Here is a 19357-nt window from a genome sequence, read left to right on the forward strand (position 1 = left end):
GGCCCAGCTGATCTCCAATTAAACAGGGCATTGACATAACACAACGGAGCAGAGCATGTGAGCCACCTCTGGATCACCAGCCAAGACATGTCACACACACCCTCTTAGCTTTCACCAGAAGCCAATGAAGGCAAAAACACACACACAAGCAGCACAGAAGTAATGGTCGCACCTAATTTTGTCTTTATATTCAGACAAAGCCAGTGGAAGCTTCATCCCAGGAGTCCCCTGCCTTGATGTTGGGTACATGATCTAGTTTCTGTGCAGGTCTGTACTGCTCCGGCGGCCCCTGTGGGGAGGGAATAACGAAACCCTTTAAAGGCTTCCTTGGCTATCACATTTCTGGCCTCGATATACGGAGCCCCCAGTCAATGTATCTATGACTATTATCTATCAATTAATACATCTGTCTCCATTGTAGGGGTCCGCTGCCCTGCTAGCGGCCTGACCAGGCAGTGAACTCTCGCATTCCTAAAAAACACGGTCATCCAGCCTCTGTAATTTGTCATGTTAGAAGTTGACAGTAAAAGGTCATCCACTCCCATCGCTGGAGGCAAGAAAAAGCACCAGGATGAAAGTGCACGTTCAGACGACGGCTATTGCTGGGCTCTGCCTATTTGTATAAGACTGGGAAGACACACACACACACAGCTTTATCTAATCTAGACCACCAATCTGTCTTATACTTCCCAGACTATCTGAAAGCAGAAGCAAGAGCGGGTCTATTAAAAAGCACTCCAGCAGCTAATAATCCACCTATTACATACCTTAAACTGGGCTGTCTGAATAGGAAATGTTTGTGAAGTGACACGTTTGTGATGATGAGTAGTTATAATGTGAGGAAAATGAACTTTTTCTGTGCTGCAAGTCACATTTAAAAATTCAATATCTGCAAATTTTAAACACTTTCCAAGACATGAAATGAAATATATCCTATCTGAGGGTAGTTTGAATAGAAGAGTGGATGATATCGCTGTAGATATCATGACATATCAGTAAGCTAACACCACCATCCACCAGCTGTATATTTTATGTTTCAGTATAGTTGCACATTTAGTTTTGGAGCCGACAAGCTATCCATTAAATCGGGCCACCTCTGACTCCGCTCCAAAGAGAGGGCAGCTCTGCCAACAGCTCATCCATCATGCACAATATCAATTGATTTCCAAACATAAACAGAGCATCTTTGATATAAGGGACAGCTGGATCAGAGGGGGCATGGCAGAGGAAATGCACTTATAGGCATCACAGTCCAGCTCCTGTCTGCTGCCCTCTCTCCCCCAGACTGGCATGATTTAGCCGGGTCGCTCGCTTCCTGCAATTATTCTACTTCCGAAGCACAACACCGCCAGAACCGAAAGCACCACAACACTGAGGGGTTGAATCTAATGACTCCTCCAGTTCATCTACAACTGTGCCTGGATGACTGTTAACCCATTACATTTGTAAATGTGCAGTAGCGGAATGTATATTTCACTTTCTTTACTTTTCTACATTTATTTGACAGCTTTAATTACTAGTTGTTTCGCAAGACTTCTCAGCTGGCTCAGGGAGTTTAAGCATTGGCATTAGCTAACATTAGCAAGTACACTTGCTAGCAGCAGTCATCATTTTAGCTGACAAAAATCCACAGTTGTCAGCTAAAAATTAGAATCTGCTTTTGTTTACTTCTCTTTCAAATCAAAGACGTACTGTCTCAAAAATCACTCCAATTTTGATGTTGACTTTACCACTGTTATCACTTTAAACTTAACAAAGGGTCAGATTTTTAGCATTTAAGTTATTTTTCATGCAAAAATATTTCATGGTTCAAGTTTCACAAATGTGATGACAATTCCACCAATCAGAAACAAGCTAAATTGACGACACTTATTCTACACATGCTCAGTAGGATTCTCTCTCTGCTGGTGGAAAAAAAGCAGCATCATTTCAAACCAGCAGAAATTTCAAACAAAAAAAGATCTTCAGGTATGACAGTTAGTTTTTTATAAATTATATTTCTTCTCCTGTCTAGAACTATAGATGACTGCAAATTTAAAAGTACATGATTTTCACGTCTGGCTTATTGGCTGAAAATTAAAATGAACAAACTATGCTAATACAAGTGTTGCTAGTTAGTCACTAAATTTGAATTTAAGAATTATTTTTTGAGTCAATTCAAATAATTAAATTGTAATTATTACTAGAATAGTTGCCTAGTCTCCAGCCAAAATAGAAATGTTGAATGTATATGATTCCTGACATCTGAAGGAAGAAATATCAGTAACATCATTAGATACTACAGCAGTAATGTGATGACTTAGAGTTATGCCTTTATTTGAGATACAGTGGGTTAATATGACTTATTTTTGTTGTTGTTGTTTTGTTGTTGCCACTACCTCGAACATTATGACTTCTTGTAATAAATGTAATATTATAGTTTTGTCCTTATTGGTAAAAACACTAGCAATTAGTGCACACATGCATGTTTCCTATATTAGAAGGTGACTAGTGTATTTCATGTAGTCTGTAAGTAATAAAGGGAAATGTTGCCACTACTTCTGCTGACTGTACTTACACACTTGAGTTACATTTTCACTAAAGAACCTTTACTTGTAACCATGTATTTACAGTGTGGTATTAATACTTTTACTGCTATAGTGCAGCTATAACACGGCATACCTATGCAAAACCAAGTATGCTGCTAATAGCATAGAGGTCAACAAGGGCATATGTTTTCAGACACCATGAAAGACATATAGCAGAACATTATATATGTATGAGAGAGGTTGTGTTTGTGGGACTGTGGCTGAGCATGTTAACAAGATGAGAGTCTTCTCATCACAAGCCACTGTGGTTAAGAACAAGAAAGATGTAGACAGACAGACAGGTTCGTGGGCAGCTTTTTACATCTGAACCAATTCATAACACTGATACCTTTGATACGTTAAAGTATAGCCTGCACATATTAATTTGAGTTTTACTTTCATGGTCAGCATTTGCGCAGTACTTTGGTCATTACATCCACACTCTGTGGAACAGCATCCAATGATCACATCTCCTAATTATGAAATACGTGTATGTTTTATTAATTAATAATTGATAATCCTCTTGAACATGATATGGAGCAATTCCGTTAAGCTACATTGAAATATTATCAATTATCGTGTTTTAATTTTTACCCAAGTGGCTCCCCTATCTCCACTTACATTACCCTCCTCTGCTCTTCCATGCAGCATTAGAGAGGCGTCATTAGTGAGGACCAGTGGGAAGGCTGCCCGCAGTGGAGCAAATGGAAGTCGTAAAGCAGCACTACTCATCGCACGGACATTACACATTGACCCTCCCAATCCCTCAGCCTCTGCAATTGGCTGACAGTGTGCACCAATGACACGGTAAACCACAGGCTTTTCAAACTCAATTTAGCCCGGCATTAATTATTCCTCTAAGTATTCTATGCCCCCGTTAATATTGGAATTCATAAATGTATAAGGTTAGAGGCGAGCATGTTGTGGTACACTTACCAATGTGATGATACAATTCCCATTTGATGGTAGCTACCTAATTAAGACTAGCGAGCTGTGTACTGCAGGACTCATATATCTTTGTTATACCAGACAAATGCTCCCTTTGGTTCACGACCAGAGCGAGATCAGAGTTTTCTGATGACTGAAACTTCCAATAACTTTCATTTAAAATTCACCCGCTTCTGTATGAGGAACCACCATACCTCCATGTCCATCTATATCTGGATATGGCGGACAAAAATGAATTACCTGCAGTGCTAAATTGAATTTGTTGCGGCACAGCCTCAAATCCTCAGAATGTTTTCTGCCATAATGGGATTAAAATCACTGCATGATGCAAAAATATTCAATACAACTAGTGGTATACTCAGTTTCAGGGAAGTACCGCACTGCTGATGCACTTAAGGTTTGCCATCTAAGGTGAGAAGGGTTCAGATTGTTTGCCCCAGGGCCCTGTTGTCCATTTGAACCCTTGGCCTTTGGTCTGGGGTTCAGACTCTGCTCCATCTCAGACATCCACAGTATTGCTCTATTTGCAAACGATCACAGGATCACGGGTTTGTTTGTTTATTTCAAACAGTTTTTAAAAAATAAAATATATGTGTAGAAAAAAGGGAAAAAAATAACAAACTTTAAATGAACAACATATTCAAGACTAGCCAGAAGCAGCATGTTCGAATAGTTCTACCCCTATACTACACTAATCCATCAATAAGCAATTAATTACAAAAACCCACTCTCCCAAGCTTTCATCCCCACAATTATACCACTACGTTTGTCCTTTTCAAACATAATCAACAATACTTCATAATTATGCATGCGAAAAGAGTAAAGAAAACTCCTCAAAAATAATTTCTTTGTACCACTTATTAAACTGTCTGATATTTTTAATTTGTTTGATTTCTTCCCTTAGATCCGTTCCACAAAATCACCCCACAAATTGATATGTACATATTTTTCTTTCTTGTACAAAAACATTTTTTTTGCACTCATTTTGTATTTTATGTGTTCCCTGTCTGCCTTATATTGACATAATAATTGAAAGAATTGTAGGAGGCTACAAATTTATAGTCAAGATCTAAATTAAATCCAAAATCATAAAGTGGTTTCCAGCACTATTTTAGGTGCAGAAACTCACTCACTGTGGAGTGAACTCAGTCAGCATGTGGTTGGAATCAGCCTTAGCTGGTCCCAAACACATAACCGTCTCTGCAAAGCTGCCGTTATTTATAGCGTAATACAGCTGGTTCTTTTTACATGACCTTTTTTTTTTAGGAGGGTTGAACTTGATGACACAGAAGCAACCATGCGCTGTGACCACTCTGACTTGAGTTCACTCAGCTTCAACCCATGTCTAGACAACGTCTCGCACAGGACAACTTCCGCCAAAGATAATATATAATATTTCTTGATAAAGAAAACTGTAGCGCTGGACTGAACAGATTGCGCACATCCTTTGTTCTTGGGTCCGTCAATTTGTTAAATCAGACTAAAAGGTCCTCAGTTGGCCGGGGGTAACGTTACGTCAGGATCTGATGTAATGCAGCCAGTTGGTGTGTTTTAGGATCTATGTAGGTCAAACACTGACTGTGGAAACAAGTGATGAAACCGACTGCATTGAAGATATGTGTTTGTAATAATGTTGGATAATAGTACTCCAGCTCAATCTGTATGCTTTTAAAGTCATTGTTTTAATTTTATAATATAGTATATGGCAAATCATAATTGTTAATGTAACTTAAATTAGTACTGTTTATCCTCTGTTACTCTAAACACTACAAAAACTGTTTGTATTTATTGTTGTAATAATGTTTTTATGGTGTCCTCTTGAACAGAAAGTGTACAAACTGAGTGAAAATGTGAATGTAGAACAAATATTTGTTTTTTTTAAACAATGTTTTGTTTTTCATTTTGAAATCTGACATTAATGGAGAAATATGCAATAGATTTACTGTTTCTAAATCATAAAAATGACCATGATATCTCCTTTGAAATTTCCATTCTAGTGCAGAACATCTGTTTTTGTTTTGGCCTGTGTGATTCTGCACACTGCCCATTTCATGCTTATTCACTTTACATGGAGCTAAAATTAATATTGAATTATGTGCGTCAACAGAAATCATCAATAATCTTTCAGAAGGAATATGTTTAATGGTTTAATTAAGCAATATGTTAACAGAGTCTGGAAAGTAGTAAAGCTGGCAGTCATTGAACTCCAACTCCAGAGTGTGTATTTATGGAGCAGTGGGAGGTTGTGTTTGTGGCTTAGTGTTACAATGCTTGTCAGATGGCTGAACGTCTGATGTCCCCTCACACTTTTCTGATGTCCACTTTATGGAACAATTGGATAGGGGGTTCAGAGGTGACAAAGTGGGAGCAGTACAACTACTTCTGTTGCTTTTTGTGAGCACAACCAAGTGCAAAAATACCTGGGGAGACCGTTATCCCCATATTTAAACAATTATCATGTCTCCCATCTTGGATGCACACTGCTGGTGTAAGTCTGCCATCGGTCATTGGCTTCAAGCAGCATGGCGGAATCGGCTATCTACATTTTCAAAGTCCCTGGGAAACAAGAACAACCTCTGAGCTGCAAACAACACACTGAAAACAGCAAATAAGCACCTGGGACGTTAATAGTATGAACATAAACAAGCTAACAGCTCTTACCTTTTCTTTTGCAGGGATGTAGAACATTTCAATGACCTCGCTCGCCTCCCGAGGTGCTAATGCTCCACAAAAACAAGTTCCCACTCGACACTATTTTGCAGCAGCACCACCACTGCTTCCTGGACTTGGCGCCACCCAAGACATTTCTGATTTAAAGACAGGCAAACAAGGCACAGTGTTTTTTCCCCTAAAACAGAATGTGTATAGCACTTTGGAGAGAGGTCTGGCTATATGTGAGATTACTCCCATCTCAGTGACGACAGCCATTGGTCATCTGGAGCCACTACAAACACTTTTGGCTTTTGATGTGATCAGAGAACACCTTGTAAGAATTAGTTTGTGTTGAGAATACGTCTGCCATATGGTATGTTCACACGACCAATGACAAAGCATCAGGCTACAAGTCATTTTCGACTGAAGCCGGTGACATGAAGCCAGATGCTCTTGCTGCACGTCAGGCATGAGGCGCTACAAATCAAAGTTCAGCTGGCCTCCACTTTTTTCAGTGCTTCAATGATGTGGTGACGCCTCAACCGATTGTATGTTTTTGTTTTGTCACTCCACGATTCCACAATTCCTGCGCTGTGCATACAATGCAAGAAACACATGTTCTCGCCGTGGCAGCTCTCGACAGTTTGTAATTCTGTTTAACCCTAGCCTTTATTCTTACCATGGCGTCAAAAAAATGCAGCTTGATGATTCATGTTTGCTGACTCTGCACACAAGCGCTCACTGACTCCAACAAGTGCATAAGCAAAACTTCTGCAACCGTGTAGCTGGCCACATTTAGCTGTTTTGTAACTACGTTGGCGGCAGCATGAACATATAATAAAAACAAACTAATTTTCTGAACCAGTGTTGAACTCATTATCATGCCTTAATATGCAGATAGTTTACGTTCATTCAAGATACGACTGCAGGTGCATCATGTGGCGCTGAAATTCTGCTCCTGCATGGAACCTTTTTCCTTTCCATTGTAAGGGTGGAGGGAACCAGCGGAATAAGGTACAGAATAGATGTTGAATCCCTTTCTTTCCATACAGTCTGTGGGGATCCTATTCTGCAATAATGGTGTAGGGCTTGTGACATTCGCTGCTGATAGAGGACATCATTTCACAGGAGACCTCACAGAGCAGCTAGACCAGGAAGAATGTGGCCAGATGGAACTGGGCTGAATTGTCAACATTTCCCTGTTGACTAGCCAGCTAAGCAGGTTCTACAATGCAGGCAGATTTTTACATTCACGAGGCAACAGACACCTCGCGCACACACACAAACACACACCTCCCAAAAAAAGGCACTAAAACCAAAACTAAAGTGAGTACACAGAGCCTCCTGAGTGCCTCGTCTGAGAGGGAGAGGACAAAGGTGAGGACTGGCTGTAATAAAGCCGTATGCCCGCTGTTAAGAAATGAAATGTAAAGCCATCACCGTGATCCATCTTCATTAAACAATTTCCCCTCTCCCTTGCTTGCGAGGATATCAGTTTCAAGGGGTCAGGTGCTATTTCTCCTCCTCTTGGGTGTCGGCATGTGTTTAAATATACTGTAGAGTGCAGCACCAGTGCAGTGCAGTGAAGCAGAGGAATGGGAGGCCATTGGTCCCGTGCCGATTGGCTGCCATTCAAGGTTACTCTTGGAGGGTTTCCCATCACCCCCCTCTAAGTGATACATTGCAATCTGACAAATGCAAACTGTGACATTTAGGAAAGCACTGGGAGAATAACTACTGTTGTGTTGTTAATACGGGCTCCTCACTGCCAAACTGGATTGTTAGACAGGCGGCTTTACAAGCCTGATGTCCATTACACAGCCGGATCATTTCATAATTACACTGCATGAACTTTTCTGTTTTTTCTGCTCATTGTCCATTAATATTTTAATGGTTTTATTTCAGAGGAATTACAGATGTAAGTCAGTGCACAATATATGTATTGGGAACTGCAGTAAACCAAATAAAATAAAAATGTTGGCCCTGAGTGTATACTGTAAGACATCATACAGGAATTTAGTAGACATAATACTGTATATATATTTTAATGATCTTATGTTAAATCAATTTAAAATTTCTAGTTTTTATTTTCAAACTACTTCAAAACTTAGAAATATGAGTTGTTCTGACTTTAAGTTTCTTGAGTTCCATTAAAACTTAATTTAATTCATTAGGTTTTGAAAGAAAATTAATATTACACTGTAAAAAGTGTATTTCATTAGTGGTTTTAAAAATGTAATGTTATGAGTGGGTCTAATTCAGACTAGTGCTTTGGTGTTGGCAGCCTGTTTTTGTGGAGTATAACAATTTAAAGTGACACCCTTGCATAACAGTTAGGTTTCTCTTATTGTGTCTCTTCCAGATTTGTCCCCCTGTAATTGAGCTGCCATTTTCAAATTACATTTTGTAAACAAATATTGTATTATGTTAGATTTATGGTCCACCTGCATTCTGTTGTTTAAGTTTTTATAAACTCACTGAACCAAACTAGCTATCGTTAATTCAGGCTAACACTAAGTCATGCTAACATTAGCAATTACATTCATTATATTTATCAAACTGAAATAACACACTCATGTTATTACAAAAGAACACTTTTCCTGAAATCATACTATTAGGTTGATAAGATATTTTACTTTTAGTATTTACATCTGACTTGGAACAACTGTGTTTATATTTCCTGTTGACTTGATTTGAAAAAACTGAATTCATTTTTGTGTTACCAGTTGAAATATTTTTAATTGGTCCAATAATTCTCCATTTTCATTGTAGCAGACTTCCCACCATGCAATTGTTTCTGAGTTAAAACTCTCATCAGACCCCTCTGTTTTGTAGTTTGAAGAAAACAGAAATGATGAACACTTGTCTTTATTATATCTTGAGATAAATCATCATCGCCTCTTTTCATTATAATAAAAATATTGATAAGGTTAGTATTCATTCCCTACTCCTGTACACAATTAATTTGATTTAATATCATAAGCTTATAGAACATGACCTTAAATATTGAGATATTAATATATTATATTATGTAAAGTTCACTTAACTTGACTGGTTTTAAATTTCAACTTCAATTTTTAGGGGGCCTCCAAATTATTGTTTGATAATTAAGTATTAAATCACTATGGCACTTATCAGTAATGACAAACTATTATTTAGCTATGTATTATTGAAGTATATTGGTCAGTTAGCTCTATTATTATCCCAAGTGCACAGACACTCTTTTGAGACACAATGCATCATTTTATAACTTCAGGATTAAAGAGACTCTGACAAACCCTCTACCTCAGAAACCACTGGTGAAAGTGCAGAAGGTGCACAGCTAACCACCTAAAATTAGCCATGCTACAACTGCTGCTGACGTAGCAGCTAGGGGTAAGCAGAATTGAGAGAAACACAAAAATAGTCAATGCAGTATATGTATTAGGGGGTCCCTGCTCTGTATCTCTATCAGCTATGGGGTCGGCAGCCTGAAAAATGTTGACAAACCATTATTTACAGTGTAATTCTACATCACACCCCATCAAAAACTATCTTTAACAACTGTGAATGCAACAGATTATTTGTTCTGGATGCAAAGTTCATGCTCTGCTTATAATTCAGGGAGCGAGTGGTGAATGAGAAAACTCGATTAATTAGGAACATCTAAGCGGAGCATAAAGATGAAAGTGTTTTTTATAGGTAAACAAAAGTGTGTGTGCAAAGATCAGATGTTGTTTTGACAACGTAATTACATGATTTATGCTCTTTTTTTCTAATCTAAGTCAGGGATGGCCTCTCTGTTTTTGCTGATTCATAAGGAAAATACACCAGGACAGATCAGATGAATTGCCTTTTTCTCAAAGTCGAGTTTGTCTAAATAAGAACGCTGTGATCAATCTTCAGTCTTTCAGTTAAGTTTATTGTCGTGACTGGCTCCTCGTTGTCTGAGTAATCGCAAGGCAGTTTTCGAAGAGCTGATTACCTCATCACGCCGGGGCAAATCTGTTATAATTTGAGTAAGCAGGTACACATCTCACCGCCTTGTGGAGCCAAAATAAACACAGAAGATAAGATGAGTAAAATCGCTGGAATCTCAGTGTAATTCTGTGTGCAGAGATTTGTCAAGACATAAAACCCATGGCAGGAAAATCAGATTATATTATGCTGAAGAAATGACAGAAAGCAACATGGAACTGGAGGACTCATGGGAGGAATTTCTCTCTTTTTGTTCCCAAATGCACTGAGCTGTTCCCCATGTATGGTTGCAAGGCATACATTAATTATCCCGCTTACAGGAATTGCTCTGCTGCCATTGTCACCGAATTACCGCCTTTCGCTGCAGATCGGCTTTCTCTTCTTTAATGTGCCATTTAATGCAGTTTCTCCTAATCCAGTTCATAGATAGAGGTGAATGGAAATGGTGCTGTGTGTGTTTTATGCAAATTGCGAGATGAGGTGATTAATTTATAATGGGTTTCAGTGCAATTGAAGGCAGCGGGAACTGATCAAGGGCAAGGACATTATAGAATGGTACAGGCTGCATAGGGGTGGCTCTGCTTGTTCTGCACTGTACCACAGCATGACAGTATCTCATTACATCTAGACAAAACACCTCCCCCATTGATAATGAGCATTTTTCATGAGGAGGGACCGTTTTCGTCTCTTGTTGTATTTTCCTGTACTGAGCCGCACATCATTCTTCATCTAGCTAAATCATGTATTGATCCAGCACTATATCTCATATCCATGCACTGTAATGTGTTGTGTACTGTGCATGCAACACGCCCGAGCCCTTTTCAAATCAAGCCACTTGGAGATTTTCTTGTTTACTGTGGATGCAACATATAAAGCACGATGCATCACCATCCACAGTTTAATAACAATAGTCTTTACACAAGCTAACTAAAATGTATTTCACACTGATGTTGGCAGCTCTTTAAAAGTAATCCAAACACTCGTGCACAAAAACTAACATTATTTTCTCTCTCAGTCTCTCTTTTTCACATGCATGCAGCCACTGCTGTTAATGGAACTGCATAGACTGCTGAATATTATTTCCTTGCCTGAGGAAATGAGACTGGAAAACTCTGTTCATATGTTTGATGCCATTCATTGCTGACTGTGAGCTGCTGAGCAGGCCTGGACAGATTCAGCAATGTCAGTTGTGGTCTTAGCTTTTGTCTGATAGCGTACAATTTATCATCTAACAAATCTTTTGATTAATAAAATACATTAAAATATGCTAAATCAGATGCTGCTCCAACAGGCTGCAACATTCTTTCTCACAGTTAGTTGATCATAACATACAATATGTTAGTATTTAAAACCCTCTGGAGTCTAATCTGTGAAGACACTGAGCATGTTTTATTTATAGTAACTTTATTTATATATCATGTAGAGGCAAGCTACAGAGAAAACCAGCTGAGAGTGCAACTGTGAGGGTTTCACATAGTGTCTCATTTATGTCAGTAAGACCAATTTCTTTTGAAGAAATGTTCAAAAATGATTAATATTTACAGGAATACATTGACTTTCAATGAAAATGAGTTGGAATAAATCACTCTACATGCAAAAATGTATTAAATGCATGTATTATAGTTTTATTTCTTACATTTTTCTGCTGTATTTGTGACTATAAACAACATTACTTATAACCTAGGACTGCTCTGTTGAAATATTGTATTATAATATATTTGTTTGTGTGTAACTTTTCATGTATTATGGGTCCCTGGTATCATAAAGGACCAGTGTGTTGGATTTAATGGCATGTAGCAGTGAGCTACTGACACAGTATGTCCCTGTAATGTCACAGTTGTGATGTATCATGTGTGACATTGTAACATTACTGGAATATTTAAGATTACATAAAAATTAGATATGTTGCTGCTGCATTGTTGAAATGTTACAGTGTAACAAGTACAGAGTACCTTAATCATGCTGTCTGGTGGACCACCATGTGACCTAACTTCTGAAAGACAAAACAACAACAGCAAAAATATAGTCAAACGTCAGAGACAAATTATTTTTGATCCCATTCGAATTACACCATAACACACATATGTTTGTCAGTTTAAAAGATATTTTTTCAAGTCAACACAGTTGCAATTTGTCATAAAACTGTTGAAGTATCAGACTGTGAGGATATCTAATTAGAAATACTACACACCCAGAAGTTGTATAGGCGACGTAATGACTTTCTCCCTCCAAAAGCTAACGTTAGCTGCTGAAGCTACAATGCCCGTGTGTTTTAGTACCGGGATGTAGTCACACAACAATATGTCTTACTCATCCTTTCTCTTCATGGCTAATAAAAGGACCAGGAGTCACTGGATAAAACACAACAGGTACGATAATGTTATAAGAGGCAGTGAGATTAGTGTTGATGATGAATATTATACAAAATGAGAGATGTAGTCACACAAAACTAAACTAAACTCAAATATAATTTGTCTCTCGCCATAGACTACCATTCATATTTTTTCCGAATTTAGGTCCCATGGGGCACATCGGAAAGGGTGTGGCACTCTATTCAATGGTGTTTTTGCGACGTCTTTTCAAACATTCCTCTGCAAGACGTTTCCTGTACTTTATATAATGATGTTGCAACATCGCTAAATGTCGCAACATTTCCAAAAAGTGGTTGAAACCAGTGATATTTAAAATAACATACTGGTGACAACACTCTGAAATATTATTTGGTAGGTTGCTACAACATCACATCACACAACGTCATAATGTTGCAAAACTTCCGCTGCATCTACATTCCTGTAATCAATTTGTTGGTAGCTGATAAAGGGCGCATTCTAAGATGAGAAGACACAACAATTCTTATTCTCAGGTGATTATACACTTATGAAAAAATACTCACCGACTACAAAATGACGCGTCAAACTTATAGCTGATTTTATGATGAAAAAAAATCATGCATGCGGTGTAAGAACAGTTCAAAAGGTGCAAAACAAAGACAAATATGAATGTGCAGATAGCAGTAAACATAAACCAAAATGAACTTGGACCTCAGAGGATTTAAAATAGTGCACGGTAATAATAAAAGCACGGTGGAGGATAAGAAGAGCGCCTGCCCTTCACAGTGCCATTAAAACATGGTTATTTTAATATCACCTGAGGCCTGGTAGCTATCTGTCCCTGCTGCTTCTCATGAGTTCATGACATTAAATATTTACCAGTGCTTCAACAACAGTGCAGATGGTGGCATTTCCTAAGTGTTCTTTAAAGAAGTGTAACTTGGCTGCTGATGATCAAAATGTGTCAGTATACTTACTATTATTGTTTAATTCCTGGGCTGGCCTTATGTGTTTTTGCACATATGCAAATGCCAGTGCAGAAGCCCTACAAGCACGATTATGATTCATTCCTCCACGCTGCTTGGAGGAAAGGTGCATCGTATACTTTCCACCGAAGAGAGCAGGAGCCCTGAACAGCCCGAGAGGTTTAGCAGAGAGACACAAAGCAGCAGTGGCACCGTTCATACCTTCAGGTGACAGAGTGCTGATGATTATAGCAAGGACAATGCCCTGCATGTGTCAAACAATTGGCAAATAATTTATGTCATCTTTTCCACTGTTATTTCCGTGGAGGGCACTAACTGTGTTGCCAATATCAAACCTCCTGCAGAGGAGAGGCAAAAAAAAAAAAAGGGACGTGCTACAAAAGACTGATGGAGGGAGAGAGGAAGAGGGAGCAAGAGGAGTGGATTGGGGGAGGGGAATAAGTGCCAGGCTCAGCTTTTTCCTGACTGAAGATGCACAGCCATCTGTGAGGAGACAAACACACGTATGGCCATCATTTGTCCAACATCTTACGTGATGTGAAGGCTTTTCACTCGCCATGCCAACCTGTGTGGCAGATGATGTATGTGTTTCTTCAGTCCCGTGATTACTAGCATGGAGCTGCAGAGCAATGCTCTTCACCTCATCAGTTCCACAGGCTGCGCTCCAAGGTGGGTGAGGGATTCGCTGCAAGATGGCTTCTGACACACAGCACAACCAAGGCGTACCAGCATGAATATTATACAGTGCATTTCACCACAGCCACCCACTGTGAACAGATCAATCGAGGTGGATGAGGTGAATTAGAATTTTAATAGAGTGCCTAGGTGCAGTAATTAAAAAGAATGATTATATTTTCTCTAAATGTATGAAAAAGTGGATGGTCCATTGGGGTGGTGCTAGCTGCTTTAGTCTTATATATGGTGTACACTGCATATTTGTTCCTAATGTGTTCTTTGATGGAAACTTTTAAGTGACAGTGGAATTACAGCAAATATAATAATGTTTACCTGTATTATTCCCTTTCTTCATCATCATTTTCATTAATATAATGTTGGTTAATGTTTGTTTTTATACCTAATATTGTTCAGAAAAGCAGTGCTTTGTTTATCCACCATAAAAAGCAGTTGACCTGTATGTACATAACATTTTTGCCTAGTCCCCTCACAGCCATTAATCACTGCCAGTATTTAGGTGAGAATTATTAAGTTTCACTTAATTTGGAAAATTAAGCCCATTGCTCCTTTTGGTCCGTAATTATCTTTCATGGCCGGTGGGCGATGCATAACAGGTTTATATACAACTAATACAGCATGACTGAAAAGATAGATACAAAGATGAAGAGGGTGAGAAACAGAAGCGGAGACAACATCAGACTGAGCTGAGAGACAAGCAGGTGATAATTGTTGTGGGAGCTGCGGGAGCGATAGGCTCTTTGAGAGAAAGGTAACAAACCAGCAAAACAATAGAGATGAATCACAGCGGAGGATCTGCTGCTGCAGCCTACCCTCCACCGAGGCCTTATTAAAGTCGACTCACAGTTTCAGCCACAGACTTCTGATTACAGCCCTGAAAGCCGAGGCTTCAACTGAAACAGATTTTTTAAATCAAAACCCTGCTTTTGAAAGTTTTAGGTAAAATTCTATTGATGCCTTTTCTGTAAAAGATTTAAAAAATTACCTTTGTTGTTTTGTTTTTTGTTTTTTTACTCAACTTATGTATCAAATATACAAACCCCAATTCCAAAAAAGTTGGGACAAAACATTAATAAAAACAAAATGCAAAGATTTGCAAAAATCTTTCAACTTGTATTCAACTGAATACAGTACAAAGACAAGACATACCACTGTTCTCTTTTGAAAACACTCAGTAAGCGTGTAACATTAAATACCTTGTCTTTGTGTCTTGTCATTGCATGCTGTTTTTATTTATGTTTTACACAGTGTCCCAGCTTTTTTTGGAACTAGAGTTTGTAGAATAATTGAGCTCCAGAGATAAGACTATGCGACCTGGCACATACTCTACCAGAACAAGTCTCTTGCTAAGTTGAACAGCAGGACAGGAAGGATGTTATTGCTTTAAAGTTCACTACTAGAATCGTACTCTGTGAGCTCAGTGTCAATTAGAGCACCATGGGCTGTCTGTCAACGAAAATATCTCCATTGTTCGGTGGCTTCATCCAGAGAGAGAGAGAGACGTGTTTTTGTAGGGTGACCTGGGCAACTATGCTGTGTCAACTGGTGTCAGGCTACAAGTGCAATATACCAGCTTGCCCGCAGGCTAAACCCCAAACGAGGCCCCTTGTGTCCCAAACAACACAACCAAAGATAAGGTTCCAAGCCTCCTCCTTGACAAATATCTCTGGTTGAAAGGGCCAGAAGAGGTGACACAGTCATGGTGACTAGACAGGAAACCGGTCAGCCAACCTCTGTTTGGTATGTCAGCAGATTGAACTGGAGAGTGTGCATGAACATGGGTGTAAAAAAAAGACACATCCTTTTTAGGCACTTCTTTAGAGATATCAGAAGAACCAATACTTTGGTGCCAAGTCGACAACAGGACACTTGCAACTACTTTATGTTAGTAGTCATCAGCTACTACTAAAAAAAGTACCAAAATGTAGTCAACTAGCGGTGGGAGATGTATCATTATTTTTTCACCCAGTAACAATGATCAGTTCTCATTAAAAAGGTATCAAATACAAACAATAAAGGGCTAACTAATGCAAACAGGACCAACCTGGAGGAAGGTGAAGAAGAATCCTTGATTGGCCCTGAGAGGCTGTTAACAAATGAGCCACAATCTTACTGGACTAAACCGCGAGAAGGCTTGTTTAAGATGAAAGTATAGTTTGTTTCTTGCTTTGATAGCAGAAGTCTTTCCTTCATGAAATACCTTAAATTCTGCTAGTCGATAACAATGCAGAGTGTCAACTGGTAGTTTTGATAGTCGACTAGGTGTCTAGTCTATAAAACTCCTAGTCAGTGCCACAACTCTGATCATGTGACTTCTTACTTTTCTACAGTACTGTAAGTACCAGGCATGCAGAATTTACGGGGGCAGCATATACGCCTGCAAGTGTACTGTTAAACGTCAAAGGAAGAAAAACGCATATCACCACAGAATAACATCATGTTGATAATGGTGACGAGTGTGGCTGCAGCGACAGCTCCACCTTGACTTTTCAAAAAGAGAGACAGTAAGAGTTGTGTATGGAAATACTTTGTGTTTGAGGCAGATTATAAAGGATTATAAATAAATTAGCAAAAATAATGTATGCAAACAGTGCCATCCAATTTTTCAGATGAAAGGAGGAAACACTTGCAACTTAGCCTGAGTAGTGAGTTTCAGTCCATGTAAATGTTTCATGAACAACACATTTAAAGTGTTATCCTTGTTATCCTTATCTCGAAATACATGTTACACTTTTTTTTGTTTAAGACACACTACAGTGTGTGGACACTAAAGAGTACCATGTTTAGGCTGACGTACTGTAACCGTCACAATAATGCAGTTTTGAGATACTGCACTTACACAAACTGTAGCAGATGGCAAGTAACTGATAAATTCTCTTATGTCTTTTTATCATGAGGCTCAGCCCCTCTTATTTTACACTTCAATGCATTTTAAATGAATCAGTGCCTCAAAAAATATATATAAATGCAATGCAATGGCCAGTAAATGCACAAGCTCAAGGATGGCTGTCTGTGACCCGACTTCTATCTTGGAAGCTGTTAGTTTTGTCATGTTTATGTTTTCTTAGTGTTTATTTTGTAAATTAACCTGTTGAACTTAGGGTTAGCATGCTGCGTGGCTAGTGTGGCTACTACCACCGGCTGGTGCAATGCTAGTGCTAATACCGCATAATATGCTGATGAGCCAGCCTAAAAAAAAGCAGGAGAAAGTCTGTCATATCAGACGGTGGTAACTTTAATGTTGGCATTTTAAATCAGTATTTCTGGACTAATGGTCTATCCCCCTGTGTTTTTGTTCTCAAATTTTTATTTCAGGTGGCAAAGAAAAATAAAATTAGCTGAATTTTATTATTGTTTTTGCTCTTTCATGTTAGTGAATTATCAAGCACCATGGCGCTGGATTCATATTGAGTACTAAATTTTGGCTATCATAACATCCCTACTTGTAACAGTAGGAGTACATCATCTAAAATGCTCTAATGTGCAACAATGCTTAATATTTGTTCTTTTGTTCCTCCAGGGCAGAAGTGGAGTGTTCTCCTCTAATGGGACCCTGCCTGCACCACAGAGGAAGCTTTGTCTCTCATCAAAGAAGAGGAAGTCCTCTGCTGCTGTAACTACGCCGGCCCCTCAAGAGTGTGTGTTATAGACGATGCAGCATCTTTCATGTTCCAGTTAAAGGGAAGAGGAACAAGTGAACAACCCAACCTTTAACCCTCACATGACTTTTCAAAGCGTCTGGTGATTTGTCTTGTTTGAGCCCTGAGAAACGATGACCAATCCTCCACTGACCATAATGAATTCTTTTATTTGAATTTGGATTTGAGTAGATTTTTTGAAGGGGTCTAATTAATTTCCCATGAACAATGCAAGTTCTTATTTTTTGTTGCCTTTCGGATACAAACCAGGCCATCCAGTTCAGTGGTTCTCAAAATGGGACGCAGGAAAAACTCATTAGGTTTCCCCTCACCTCCCTCAGCTGTGGTTGAGCTAGAGCAGGTTAAGTGTCACTCAGAAATTAGCGTTCTCCTGGTAGAGCAGTGGACGCCACATCAGCTGCTACCATTTTTGTAACTACATTAAACAAACCCTCTGAAGGCCTCAATGATGCATGCAATCTTAATTTTTATTACAGCAATTTATTATACACTCCCCGAGCTTATGACAGCCCCGACTGTCATTAACAGATTAATTATAATTTCCCCCTGCGCTCAGAGTTAAAGAGAAACGTGAACACATACAGGCGCCCCTTAAAAAACAATGAGAGTTGGGTAACTGCGTTTCATCATTCCAGTGGCTTTACCCTTCACCCTTCCTGAGAATAAATGAAATGAGCGAACCAGGGGTCTGATCCTGAGGTCCTCCCTGCAGCCACTGTGCATAACAAAGTGCTCAGACACAACTGATGCACTTCAAAGAGGAGAATCTCCTCCCAGTTCATCATGTGCCATAAAACTCTGACAGGACGGACGAGAAAGCTGCCTTCTGGTTAGACCTCCTTTGCGTCATTGTCAAAAATATCATGCTAATTTCAAGAATATCCTTCAAATCTTGCTAAAGCTGAAAACTCTCGGCAAAGTTCCCCTGGCCTTTTCAAATAACCCCCAGCATTTGCAGCCATTCAACACTTTCCACCAAGACAACATCATGCTGAGCATATTAGTGTGCATTAAAGGATAGTTTGAATTATTTGAGGTGGAGTGAGGTTGTATAAGGTAGGCTAATAGTTGCTGTTCTGCCACTGCCTTGATCCAAGTGAATCCAAACTGTCTTTTAACACACCAAAGTCAAACAATAACACAAACCAACTAACCAGTTGAGGCAGTGGTAGATCAATATCTCCCGTGTTCTGTGAGATAAAATTCTGATTTTGCCAATGGAGTCTGGTTGAACAAACCAAAGTGATATGCATCAGAAAGGTCTGTTTGATGACAAGGTAAAGTGGTAAAAAATATTCTAAATACAGTGTACACTTAAACTAATGTAGATTTTTTTTAGCTGGACTTTTTTAAGTGGCATTTTGTTGCTGACCCTCTCCACATTGCTTTGCTTCCGTGCAGGTATGCTCTGCTTTTTATAACTGAAGTTGTGTTGACAGACATCTACTGTAGTTAATACACTGATTATGGATAAGTACTTCACACAACCCCACTTCAAATAATCCAAACTACCCCTTTAAGTTATTATTCATATCTTACTGTTGTTCTCACAATCCTGAAAGATA

The 19357-nt window shown here is 39.0% G+C and overlaps 1 long non-coding RNA gene across 1 annotated transcript; it reads left to right on the top strand.

The window, feature by feature from the left end:
- The first annotated feature begins 3218 nt into the window (after positions 1 to 3218).
- Positions 3219 to 18238, top strand: LOC146322947 (uncharacterized). Its single transcript, XR_014771278.1, has 2 exons — positions 3219 to 3374; positions 17654 to 18238. It is a non-coding gene; the product is annotated as an uncharacterized LOC146322947 (long non-coding RNA).
- The last annotated feature ends 1119 nt before the right edge of the window (positions 18239 to 19357 follow it).

Source organism: Lutjanus erythropterus, chromosome 8 (assembly GCF_056507025.1).
Source record: "Lutjanus erythropterus isolate fLutEry1 chromosome 8, fLutEry1.hap2, whole genome shotgun sequence".
Classification (NCBI taxonomy): Eukaryota; Metazoa; Chordata; class Actinopteri; order Lutjaniformes; family Lutjanidae; genus Lutjanus; species Lutjanus erythropterus.